We start from the raw sequence: 13,694 nt of genomic DNA, 5'->3' as shown, positions 1-13,694 counted from the left end.
CTTTTACTCTCTTAAGTAAAATATATCCTGGGAATCGTTTTCAGCAGAGTTCAGGAACCATTGTCACTCTTGAGGGCCACATTCCCTCCTGGGCAATGTGCCAGAAGGAGCAGAGGCAAAAAATAAGATTTTTTACCCTTTGTACAATAAGGTAGAAAGGGTAAACATACACTCACACATACCCTATCATCCATCCAGACATGCAAGCAAAGAACCATTATGGGTGTTTAGGGACACATTCCACAGGCAATGTTTGCAAATAGAAGGGCAGGGTAAGTTACGAGATTTGGGGCTTATTTTTCTATATTTTCTGTCAGAAAACAGATTCTGCTTGAAATTAACTGCAAAGAATTACCGTAGCTTACTAAAATCCACTCTTAGTTTTGCTGGTTTCCCCAGCTGAAGCATATATACAAATGACTAACAAAATTATAAGACAAAAGGGCCAAACACTAATTCATTTTTTGTTAACACATTCCCTCATTTCCTATCACTTTCATATTATACAGAAATTCTAACCAGCTTGATCTTCAGTGTTGTGTGTGCAGTAGAGCTGAAGAGCATAAATAAACATCAGAGAATATTTTATAATAAATGGAATATACATCATAGCTGCAGGCCAAAGTTGATATTGACATTTATTGTTTAGTTTACAAAACTTGATTCCTGCTGTGTTTCTTTTCAAAGAAGAACATCAAAAACTGTAAAAAGCCAGTGCTGCTTTTATTATAAACTGCCACCTGATAACTATAATCATTATTTCGAGCAAGCATTGCAGAGACACCTTGCTTGTGTAATAGCATATATTTTCTCTCAAATTCTAGAAAAGGTGTTTCAATGGGGTGGCTGTTGAAAGAAATGTTAAAATGTCTATATTTCAGTGGTGTAGAACCTGCTTTCCATGCAGAAGGTTCCAGATTCAGTTCCCACCATCTCCAGGTAGGGCTGGAGAATCCCTGCCCCAAACCCTAAGGCAGGCACCCCCAAACTTGGCCCTCTAGCTGTTTTGGGACTGTAACTACCATCATCCCTAGCTTACAGGACCAGTGGATGATGGTAATTGTAGTCCCAAAACAGCTGGAGGGCCAAGTTTGGAGGTATCTGCCCTAATGAGCTGCTAGCACCAGGTGAAGGTAAGGATTGGGGAACTATTCTGAGGCCAAGGACTGCATTCCTCTCATTCAACTTCCTGGGGGTAAACATGCAAAAGTGGACAGACACACGTGAATTTTACTTTTGTAAAGTAAGACATTTTACACATGCACACACCTCTCTTTCATCAAGGCAAGCTGGCGACATTATCAAAGCTCAGGGACACGTTCCAGTCAAGGAAAAGGCAATCAAGGGGAGTGCCAAGTGGGATTCGAGAGAGATGTAGTACAGGGAAGAGCCCATTTGCCCCGGGGCCTAAAGTTGCTCATCCTGATCCCTGGTACAGGCAATGGTCTGAATTTCTCTAAGGCAGTTTCCTATGGCTCCAACAGTAAATAACTGTGGTGAACTCTGTTTATATTCCGTGGGAGAGGGGACACAAGTTGCCAGCCAGAGAGGGGTCCAGGACTAAGCTTTTTACAGGGTTTCAAAGATGGGCGAGGACAACAAAGGCAACATCCCTTGTGGCGGGCATCCATTCCGCAGTTATCTTTTAGTGAAGTTTTTAATGTTTGATGTTTTATCACTTTTTATTATTACTATTAATATTCTGTTGGAAGCCACACAGTGTGTCTGGGGTATAAATAATAAATTATTACTATTAATATTTTCATCATCATCATCGGGGTTCCAGGTTTCTGTAGCGATTTAAGACCAAACAAAAACAAAAGGCAAACTAATAGGAACGCCCGACCTTTGAAAAACTCTCTTCCCTCTCGCCGTGGGGCAACTTGTTTCTTCCCCCACCCCTGTTGTGGGCAACAGTAGACTCAGAAAAAGAAAAGCAGAGATTCTCGAAGGAAGGGGTTCATCCAGCGATTGTTCTCTTTCCCGATAGGCGCGCCACGGCAGGTGCCCGGCCCTGTTTTTCCTGAACTCCTTCCTGCTCGCCTAGCCCAGCCCAAACACCTCAGCCCGTCCGGACGCAGGTGAAGGTAGGAGGGGGCGCGGCCTTGACTCCTGCTTTACCTCCGCTGCACGTAAACATGCGCACACCCAGGCCCGGCACCCTCATCACCCCCCCCCTCGCCACTCCAGGCTTCCTTATCCAACACTGTCGGGAAAGTTAAGAGCCTGTTCACAAATAGATTGCGTCCTTTTATAGCGCCTCCTCCCAGCAGCACCCGCGCCGCGGCCGCCGATTGGCTACCGAGACGCGAAGGGGCGGGAACGCGCACGTCGCGTTTTTTTTTGTATGAGAGCGTGAACGCGCTTTCCTCTCGGCTCGACCCGCCCCGCCGGTTTCCGTTCCTCAGCCGCTGCCGGAGTTTGGGCCCGTAGAAGGCGAAAGGAAGCAGCGCCGGGGAGACGCCGCGGAGGACCCCTTTCAGGTAGAGTGTCGGAGAGGTCGCAGGGTCAGGGAAGGGGGCGAGGGCGGCAGGCGGCGAGGAACGCGGGAGCGGAGAGGCTCGTGGCCCTGCGGGGCCGCTCCCTGTGCGGCCTGCCCCACCCGACAGCCAGTGGCCACTGAGGGAGCGGGAATTTCCTCCGCTCTTCCTGGTGGGGCGGTTAGAGTAGGAAGTACACACACACACACACACACACACACACACACACACACACACACACACACGGGGTATGCTACGTGGGCGGGCGAGGGGCTCGTGGGCACAAGCTAAGGCGGGGTGGGGAGTGGAGCCTCCTGCTGTCTCTGGGTGACGGGGCCGTCCGAGCCTTTTATTTTCTTGGTACGAGAAGAGGTGGCTCAGCCGCCGCCGCCGCCTTCCCCCTTTGGGTGGAGTTCGGGAACTGCCTGTTCCAAGCGGGGCTGCGGGTGGCGGGTCTCCAGGTGAGCCTAGCGGGGATGCCAGGCGGGGGGTTCCTACGGCAGCCCTCCTTTTAAAACATAAGTTTCTGTCGATTGTTTGGGCTGGATGATGGGTGTTGTTTCCTCTCTTGTTTGTCGAGCTGCTCTTTTTTCCTCCTCGGCGGCCTTGGCGTTGTTTTAAAAGCAAAAATAACTCTTGAAAATACCATGAAAAGTGCCCGAATGTGCAGTGCTGGATTTTAGATTTCGCAGAGCCTCTGGGCTGTGTAGTGGTGTAGCCCGGGCGCTGAATCTTTGTAAGGGTTTCTTCTCCAGAAGTGTGTGGGTGTTCTCTGATCATAATAGGAGGCCCAAATGGAGAAGACACGCTGTGTGACTGAATAACGTTGTGTTTTGCTGAATAATGTACTAGAAGCGTGCTGTTAACTTCCAGATTTGCTGCTGATTTAGATTTCCTCCCGGTAGCATTCTGTCACATGATCAACTTCAGTTTTGTTCTTGGTTTTGTTTGTTTGTAGAGGCTTCTTTACATTAACTTAACTGATTACCTCATAAGACAGACAATGCAAGGGGTTGGTGTGACCTGATGCGAATTGCAGCTGAAGCCAAACAGGTCTTTACTCATGTACAGTCACCCTCAAGAGTTGCTAATCAGACCCAAATTTCCTTTACAATTTATTTTGAAATAACTTTTGTTAATTATTTGGGATCTATTCTTAATGTGTATTTTCAGCATGTGGGGTCTATCAATAATATATACTTTGATGCTTCAAAGTACATACATTTCAGTAATCCTTCTGATAGCCCTGTAAGGCAGACCAGTATAAGTTTCTCATGCTGCAGATGGAGTTGAAGCCAAGAGGACAGTGACTTGCCCAAGGCCATCTAAGTGTGTTGATGGATAAATTGGCAGGTCTTCTCAAATTTTTTAGCAGAATGTTTTTATATAATCCGATGCTGAATGGGTTCAAGTGCCTACTCTTTGATGAAGCTCATCACATTACTTTGGTCAGTCATTATCTCTCAACTTACACCCTACCTCACAGGGTGTATGTGAGACTGAAAGGAGAGGAGCTTCTCTTGGAAAAAGGGTGGTGTAAAAATGTAGTAATAAAATTATAATGTTGACCTTTTTGGGGTTAGAATTATAGGGAGCAATATATCTTTGCAACAAAATAATAATAATAATGGGTGGAATTCAATGTCCCAATACAGTAATATGATCTGTCAGTGCAGCACTGCTTGGCAGGTAGAACATCTCTCCTCCCCTGTGTGCTGTTCTAGAGGTTCTAGCTATTCAGAGCAGATTGTGGGGGAAGGTGAAGGGCTCCATTGCACTAGGAGGTCTTAGGCTACCAGGTTAATTCAATCCAGCTCAATGTAGTAAACAACAACAACCCCCTAAATACTCAATGTTATGCTGTTCTAGCTCTCTGGTGTCATTAACAATATAATTCAACACTTATAGAATATACAGCAAGTTTTGAAATCTTTTCTGTATCTAACATGTCTTACATTTTAGTCTGGACTGGAGGAATAGATCTGTTTGGTAATGCAGCCAAAGACCCAACCCACTAGGTGTGAATAAATAACCAAATTAGTAGCAGTGGCCTGTAATGCTTCCTGTAGCAATATTTACTCTAGAAGTAGCAGACAATTAGTGATCAGCATTCATATTCTTATATAGCCCATTCCGCATTCTGTAGATCTTTTCCTGATAGCCACCTGTCAAATAATATTTAAGGACTCAAAAGTAACTGTTGTGATTGGTGGGGTTGCTATGGTAATGCTGTAGGTTTAACACTGCAGTGGGAGGGCTGTGTAAACATAGCTAGGAAGAGGAAACGTTTATGCAATATTCTGTGTTTGAAATGTTTCAAAGGGTAGGAAAGATTGAGAAGTTGTACTCAAATTACCTACAAATTGCTAGAGTATGTTGGGCTTGGTTGCCACTATATAATTAGGAATTTTTGTCTGGCTTAAAGTGTTAAGATAAACAATGGAAGTACTGTATAGTAACTGAAAATGTGTTTTCTCTCCCCCCCCCTTTCCAATAGCATACTATAGGTGTAGGGAACCTTTGGCTGTCCAGATGCTGCTGGACTCCAATTCTCATCCTTCCTGACCATTGGCTGTACTTGCTGGGGTTGTGGTTCAGCAACTTCCGGAGAACCAGAGGTTTCCCACACCTGGAATACAGTATATTCCTGCGTATAAGACTACTTTTTAACCCAGGAAAATCTTCTCAAAAGTCAGGGGTCGTCTTATACGCCGGGTTGTATTTCTTATACAGTGAGTATATCCCAAACTCTATATTTTAATTGGAAAAGTTTGGGGTCGTCTTATATGCCCAGTCGTCTTATACGCCGGAATATACGGTACTACATGAAAATTACCATTCAGTTCTTTACATGCATAGTGTATTATGCTACCGGTAGTTTTGAATTAATGAATCTGCTTAAACACTTGCAATTGTAACAGTGATCAATAAGGATTTGTGCCCTTTTCCCAGCAGAAGTTCTTCTCAAGCACTGTCTTCTCTGCCCAATGAACCAGCCTACTTTATTGCTATCACAATCTCTACTTTCATCCATACTTTCTTCGATGGAATATTGCAGGCTTGCTATTTGCGCTCTCCTTATTTTCCCGAAAAGTAGCCAGTAAATTAATCTATGGCTTTGAGTAAAACATTTCCACACATACTTCATGTATATTATTGCCTTGTTTAAATATTGCATGGTCTGTCCATATGATCTACAAGCCTGTCTTTATTATCTTGAGCCTCTTGTGCTCCAGTACTTTTTTGCAGGGAGGTTGCATACATTTTATCCCTCACCCAGTTGTTTTTAATTGTCAATTAGAAGGATTTAGAGTAGCTAAATTACATATATTTTGAAATGGAAAAAATAGCTTTCACATAGGTCAACTAGCCTTGAATATGATTTTTTCTCAGCTGGTCACTGGTACTGCCCTAGTACCCTTTAGAACAGGCATAGGCAACCTTGGCAGGGCCAGTGCTCAGGGTTCATGGGAGTTGTAGTTCCAAAACATCTGGAGAGCCAAGGTTGCCTATGCCTGCTTTAGAATTTCAGTAAATCAGTACAGATTGCACCTTCAGATGTGTTTGGTGTTTGTAATGCTTTTCATGAAATGAGTTCTGTCACTGATTACTGTTGTAGAAAATTTGATTTGGTCATATTTAAAAGTCCATTCTCAATGCCTTCCAACAGATCAATTATTTCATTTTGCAGAACTGAATGGAGAAAGTTGAATAACCACAATTAGAAATAATGCATCTACTGTTAATTGCACAGTTAAAGGAGTAAGGAGAAAGCAGTTCATAGTTGGGACAAGTCTCTAAAGATCACTCGATGTGAAAGTACTCTTTTTTTGCAACTTATCACCTATTGGATCCACATATCACACTTCTGCAGGTAATATTTTCTACACAACCAAAAAGAGGCATGTGGACATTGAAGTTTATGCTTGGGGACCATCATCCTCCCAAAACATCTCCTCGTAACTTCTGCAGGGGAGGCAGGCTCTATCAGTTCAGTGAATGAGAGCTCCCTTTTGTTCTCTTAACTATGGTATCTCTTAGTTCTTTCTTTGCAGTTTTGGACTCGAGATGTTTTGAGATAGTATCAAATGGAACAATCATAAGGGAAGTGTGTTCCCTTGGAATCACCAAATAAATTTTCTCAGAAGGTTAATGTAATGGTGCTGTTGCGGCTACTCTCGAGTAAAGACGCCCAAATCCGCTATGTCTTTAAGAGTTTTATTGTGCATAGTATTTACAGTGCAGAGATAGCAGAAAACATGACCTCTCAGTCACTCGCAGAATCTGGGAGTGGGTGTTTCCTGTTGCGTATCCAGCATAAGAGTTTGGGCACCCCGAAACGCCTCCTCCTGACCTTACGTTTGGTGGCGCGCCTTAATTTGGACGCCGGAAGGGGTTGCCTGTTCCCCTCCACCTGTTGGTCAGGGCGTTGCAATGGCTCTCTAGCATAGCCGATCCCTGACTCCTCCAGCCCACTAACTTCCTCATTCCCCCCACATGACTCGCTGCTGCTGCTGCTCTCACTGGGCGAAGTGCTGGTCAACAGGAGAGGCGAAGGCTTCCTATATGGAGGTCCCCTGACAGTTAATTTCTGACTTATTCACACATGGTGCAATTAGTTATCTAATGATGCTGTTTTCAACTGCTTTTGCCAGCATTGTGTGTACTGCACAAGTACTGTATAGAAGAAATTATATATTTCAATGTATAGCAATTAATGCACTTAACTTTTTAAATCTAGCTTCTAATCTAGCTTCTCAATACAAAATATTCTGCAGATATTAAAAAAGAACAATCCACCTTAAACTAGCCTGACATAAGTTTTTTAAGTACTCTGAAAAGTTTGTAGTGTTGGGAACAACTGTGTAGAAAGTTTCACAATTTGAGGGCCAGCATTGAAAAGTTCCTACTGACCAATTGACCTTACAAGAGAGCCTCTGCGATGGATCATAATACCCAGACAGGCTCAAGCAGATTTAGGTGGTCCCCAGAATAGTGTGGTCCCAAACTGTTTAGAGTAGGCATGTCCAAAGTCCGTTTTGGGGGCCCAAACCGGCCTGCCGGTGAATTTAATCCGGCCCCCGTGGCAGTATATGTCCTGGGGTAAAATCCTTTAAAAAGCTCAGCAACTTCAATTCTAAAACAAGCTCAGCAACTTTGGGGTTAAATCCTAAAAAAAACCTTCAATACTAAAGCTCAACAACTGGTCAGCCCTCATGCATGTTCACTTCATATCTGACTGTCTTTGAAAAAAGTTTGGGCACCCCTGGTTTAGAGCATTGGAGATCAAAATTGGGGTCGCCCACAAGCAACAGTGCTTTTAATGTTGACATTTCCAAATTGTCTGCTAAGGAAGCTCCATGTAGAGTGGGTACAGTAGTCTATTCTGGATGTGACTAGTGCATAGATTAATGAGGTAATATGGAAAGGACTAGTTAAAAGGACTCTTAGCCAAAGCTGCTACTGGCACTTACACAGGGGATAGGGAACTTTTTTCAGCCTGAAGGCCACATAGCCTTGTAGGGAATATTTTGCAGTCTGCATGCCAGTGGTGGATGGGGACAGAGACAAAAGCATGTAGACCAGTGGATGAAACTATTGCATGGCTGGAATGTAGCCTATTATAAAAAGTAAAAGTTACCTTTCTACACACACATATCTCTGTGCCACATCCAAGGAAGCAAGAACCATTATCACAGTTCAAGATTACATTTCAGTTAGGGAAGGCATTTGGGGGGGGGGGTGACTTGCAAAGAGTCCCAAGGACTGGATAAAGTGATTTGCAAGGCTGCATTCGGATCCAGGACCTGAGGTTCCATGCCTGATTTACACAAACCTCATCAATCCCAAATTAGTCTTCAGTCCCCTCTTAAAGAATTCTGCAAATTTGGATTTGCAGGTAGAAGATACTTATTGCTAGGTGTAATCTACATATTGGTGACAGTGTAGCCCAAATCTCCAGATGACTTCTCCCAGTGGCTTATGAATTTGGGATGCTAGATGGTGCCTTGAGGTACCCCATAGACCAGGGTTGGGGAACTTGTGGCCTGCAGGTATAATTAGGCGTTACACTTGTCCCATGAGGCCATTTTCCCCAACCCACTGCATTTGTGTTTTCAAGTATGGGGCAGAGAAGGATGTTACTGCAAAAGAATGTTCAGGAGCTTAACATCAACTCCTGGTTGTTCCTTTGCAGGTAGGCTTGCTGACAGAATCAATCAGCTGATCAGCACTGACAGCAAGCCCCACTGACATTGGCTGCATTGGAGAGTTCTCCATCTTGGCCACATGGACTTTTGCCAACACCATTCAACTGATTTGCATTGTCTTTATTATGTCTTCCCTTAGTTGCTTTATTTCTAAAACTAAAAAGCCCCCATTGTTGTAGCCTTTCCTTAAAAGAGAGTTGCTCCTCTGCTTTGATGACTTTGATTACCCTGTTCTGCACTTTTCCCCACTCTACAGTATCCTTTTTGAGGTGCATTTACCACAACTGTGCAGAGTACTCCAAGTGTGGCTGCACCATTGATTTGTATAATGGTATTATACAAATGGTATTATACAATTATAATGGGTGACGTTGTGGGTTAAACCACAGAGCCTAGGGCTTGCCGATCAGAAGGTCAGCGGTTCTAATCCCCGCGACAGGGTGAGCTCCCATTGCTTGGTCCCAGCTCCTGCCCACCTAGCAATTCGAAAGCACGTCAAAGTGCAAGTAGATAAATAGGTACCGCTCCGGCGGGAAGGTAAATGGCGTTTCCATGTGCTGCTCTGGTTCGCCAGAAGCGGCTTTGTCATGCTGGCCACATGACCTGGAAAAACTGCAGACAAACGCTGCTCCCTCAGCCAACAACACGAGATGAGCGCCGCAACCCCAGAGTCGTCCGCGACTGGACCTAATGGTCAGGGGTCCCTTTACCTTTACCTTATTATAATATTGGCAGTTTTATTTTCAGTCCCTTTCCTAATTATCCCTAACATGGAATCCACTTTTTTCACTGCTGATGCACCAAATCCACTATGACCTCAACATCTCTTTCCTGGTCACTCACCATTAGCATATATGTCAAGTCAAGTTAAGGGCTTTTACCAGGGGTTCCCAAACTAAGGGCCGGGGGCCGGATGCGGCCCAATCGCCTTCTAAATCCAGCCCGCAGACAGTCCAGGAATCAGCATGTTTTTACATGAGTAGAATGTGTCCTTTTATTTAAAATGCATCTCTGGGTTATTTGTGGGGCATAGGAATTCGTTCATATTTTTTTTCAAAATATAGTCCTGCCCCCCACAAGGTCTGAGGGACAGTGGACAGGACCCCTGCTGAAAAAGTTTGCTGACCCCTGGTTTTTACCCTAATCTATGTCACTTTAGACTTGCTAACATTGAATGGCCACCTCATGAGAAGAGAAGACTCCCTGGAAAAGACCCTGATGTTGGGAAAGATTGAGGGCACTAGGAGAAGGGGACGACAAAGGACGAGATGGTTGGACAGTGTCCTCGAAGCTACGAACATGAGTCTGACCAAACTGCAGGAGGCAGTGGAAGACAGGAGTGCCTGGCATGCTATGGTCCATGGGGTCATGAAGAGTCGGACACGACTAAACGACTAAACAACAACAACATTGAATAGTATTTTTCCATTTTAATGCCCCTTCACCCAGTTTGCAGAGATCCTCCATGGATTAAAGATTCTTAGCTTGGTGCAAGGACTGTTAGGCATTCTGCAGGCATAGTGTAGTGCCAGTGTGGTCCACTTGAATTGAGTCCACTTGCACTCAGGCAAGTGGGCATCAAGGCATTTGTTTTCCAGCCCTGCATCGTAACTCTTCCTTTCATGGTAAAGCGTTAATACAAACTTGTTCCTCAAGTAGTGTTAATACTCCTGTGAATTTTGGCCACAAATTAATATTACTTCCACCTCAAGAAATGCTAAGCTTTTGATCTGTAGGTGTTGAGATGTTTACAGTTCTTTCTTGTGGCCTTTATGTTTAAACTCTTCATAATTGGTTGCTTTAAAAACCTAGTAGCAAACTTCATCTTTCCAACATTAAAAATTGCCAATCTGGTATCTTGAGATTCTGTCTAATTCTGTAAAGCTTAGTATTTGGATATGACACTGGCTGTACATTTGTAGCACTTGAAGTCTGTAAGATGACTTCCTTTCTTTTTGTTTCAGTCTAATTGGTTTAATAATGAAGTTTGACTCGGTGTTTTCTTTTTTAAAAAGTATTTGATTTTTCAGACTATATTTTGCGCTCTCCTCTTTCACCCTCATTAAAAGGTTCTTTAATCCTCCTCACTTTCTGCCATCAAGGTTGTGTCATCTGCATATCTGAGGTTGTTGATATTTCTTCCGGCAATCTTAATTCCGGTTTGGGATTCATCAAGTCCAGCCTTTCGCATGATGAATTCTGCATACAAGTTAAATAAACAGAGAGAAAATCCATACTTCAGTACATTTTCTGGAAGCTTGGTTGGGATTTGATTTTACATAAGTAAATGAAAACTGGTACCCTTGGAGCAAGAAGCTTGTGTTGCTTACCAGCTGGACCATGAGTCCAGTTGGCATGAAAGAACCTCCCTTGGCTGGAGTGTTTGCAGGATTTTATTCACATTGCTGACCCATCCAGTTAGGAAACAGATGATAATTAAAATTCAATTTGTGTATGTAGGGTAATTTAAATAGCAGGATCATTTAGATTCTGCTTTAAGCTCAATCATACCCATCATGCAATGTAAATCAGATTGGAGTTTCAAATTCCTAAACTTGGAATTAGAATAGCTTCAGGCAAAGGCATCGCAGAACTTTTCATTTCAAATATATGTACAGCTTCTAAGCTTGAGATGGAGGAGGGGAGACTCTCACTTGCATAATATTCGAAATATATTTAAAAATAAAAAGATTGTCCTGTAGCACCTTAGAAACAACTAAGTTTGTTCTTGGTATAAGCTTTTGTGTGCATGCACACTTCTTCAGATACGCTGAAACAGAAGTCACCAGACCCTTATATATAGTGGGAGGGTGGGGTGGGGTTTTTCTCAGGAGGGTAGTAGGAGATGGGTGATTGACTCAATGGGTATGGTAAACCTGTTGACAACTGTTAACGACTGCAATTAGTCCTACAGGAAAAAGCAATAGATAGTATGCAGATGATTAGCATATGTAATGAGACAGGAATCCAATATCTCTATTCAGACCAGGTCTCTCCATAGTTTTCAGTTTAGTGATAAGTTGTAATTCAGCAACTTCTCTTTCAAGTCTGTTTCTGAAATTCTTTTGTAATAAGACAGCTGCTTTGAGATCCTGTATTGAATGTCCTGGGATAATGAAGTGTTCTCCTATTGGCTTCACTTTTGCATATTGCATATTAAAATCCAGTCACTCAGTAGCTGCATTTGAATGTAACCCCTAACCTTTGGCTTGTGCACTCCCCTCTCCTTCTTCAGTGTATCTGCAAGAAGCTTCTGCTTAGATTTTAAGTTAACTTCAGCTTGTTCTATTGTCTGCTTGTTCTGTCATCCAGACCCAGACAAATCTTAACTACAGTTTGTTTAAACAAGCTAACTTCAAACCTCATTTTATACAAAATCCGTGACCAAGGAGAGACAAGGTTCCAAAAAGACTGGAGTAAATATGTGGACTATATGGAGAAAAACTGTAGAAGTTTAAAAACACTTGCAGGATTGAAATAAATCCTACGAATTGACTGAAAAAAGACAATGTTGTTGTTGTTGTTGTTTAGTCGTTTAGTCGTGTCCGACTCTTCGTGAGCCCACGGACCATAGAACGCCAGACACTCCTGTCTTGCACTGCCTCCCGCAGTTTGGTCAAACTCATGTTCGTAGCTTCGAGAACACTGTCCAACCATCTTGTCCTCTGTCGTCCCCTTCTCCTAGTGCCCTCCATCTTTCCCAACATCAGGGTCTTTTCCAAGGATTCTTCTCTTCTCATGAGGTGGCCAAAGTATTGGAGCCTCAGCTTCACGATCTGTCCTTCCAGGGAGCACTCAGGGCTGATTTCCTTAAGAATGGATAGGTTTGATCTTCTAGCAGTCCATGGGACTCTCAAGAGTCTCCTCCAGCACCATAATTCAAAAGCATCAATTCTTCAGCGATCAGCCTTCTTTATGGTCCAGCTCTCACTTCCATACATCATTACTGGGAAAACCATAGCTTTAACTATACGAACCTTTGTCGGCAAGGTGATGTCTCTGCTTTTTAAGATGCTGTCTAGGTTTGTCATTGCTTTTCTCCCAAGAAGCAGGCGTCTTTTAATTTCGTGACTGCTGTCACCATCTGCAGTGATCAAGGAGCCCAAGAAAGTAAAATCTCTCACTGCCTCCATTTCTTCCCCTTCTATTTGCCAGGAGGTGATGGGACCAGTGGCCATGATCTTGGTTTTTTTGATGTTGAGCTTCAGACCATATTTTGCGCTCTCCTCTTTCACCCTCATTAAAAGGTTCTTTAATTCCTCTTCGCTTTCTGCCATCAAGGTTGTGTCATCTGCATATCTGAGGTTGTTGATATTTCTTCCGGCAATCTTAATTCCGGCTTGGGATTCATCTAGTCCAGCCTTTCGCATGATGAATTCTGCATATAAGTTAAATAAGCAGGGAGACAATATACAACCTTGTCGTACTCCTTTCCCAATTTTGAACCAATCAGTTGTTCCATATCCAGTTCTAACTGTAGCTTCTTGTCCCACATAGAGATTTCTCAGGAGACAGATGAGGTGATCAGGCACTCCCATTTCTTTAAGAACTTGCCATAGTTTGCTGTGGTCGACACAGTCAAAGGCTTTTGCATAGTCAATGAAGCAGAAGTAGACGTTTTTCTGGAACTCTCTAGCTTTCTCCATAATCCAGCGCATGTTTGCTATTTGGTCTCTGGTTCCTCTGCCCTTTCGAAATCCAGCTTGCACTTCTGGGAGTTCTTGGAAAAAAGACAATAAGGAACTGCAAAAAAGGAGTTAATAAGAAAACTGCATGAAGGGAGGGAGGGAAGTCACAGCTCGGCAGAGCAAAGTGAAAGAGGGGAATGAATATAAGATGTATTGTATAAAAGAACGATTTTTGTTTTGTTTTGATGTTAATTGGAAAAATTGAATAAAATTATTTGAACAAACCTCATTTTATAAAGCGGTCTAGTTTCAGCAAACCATAGTTAAGATTAGCCACAGTTCAGGTTTGGATGATGTACCGTGTTTCCTCTTTTTTA

The 13,694-nt window shown here is 43.2% G+C and overlaps 1 protein-coding gene across 2 annotated transcripts in view; it reads left to right on the top strand.

Moving 5' to 3' along the window:
* Positions 1-2,378: 2,378 nt before the first annotated feature.
* The window catches only part of RHOA (ras homolog family member A), a 33,500-nt gene continuing 22,184 nt past the window's right edge, over positions 2,379-13,694 (top strand). Inside the window, exon 1 of one of the 2 annotated variants that reach the window (XM_035105965.3) lies at positions 2,379-2,483. The gene's annotated coding sequence lies outside the window, so the exon portion shown is untranslated. Of the gene's footprint in view, positions 2,942-13,694 lie in introns of both variants that reach the window. The other variant, XM_088663189.1, reaches the window with a different exon arrangement.

Source organism: Zootoca vivipara, chromosome 2 (genome assembly GCF_965207765.1).
Source record: "Zootoca vivipara chromosome 2, rZooViv2.hap1.1, whole genome shotgun sequence".
NCBI classification, from domain to species: domain Eukaryota; kingdom Metazoa; phylum Chordata; class Lepidosauria; order Squamata; family Lacertidae; genus Zootoca; species Zootoca vivipara.
Note: the sequence above shows the minus strand (reverse complement) of the source record. Positions and strands in the feature narration are given on the sequence as shown.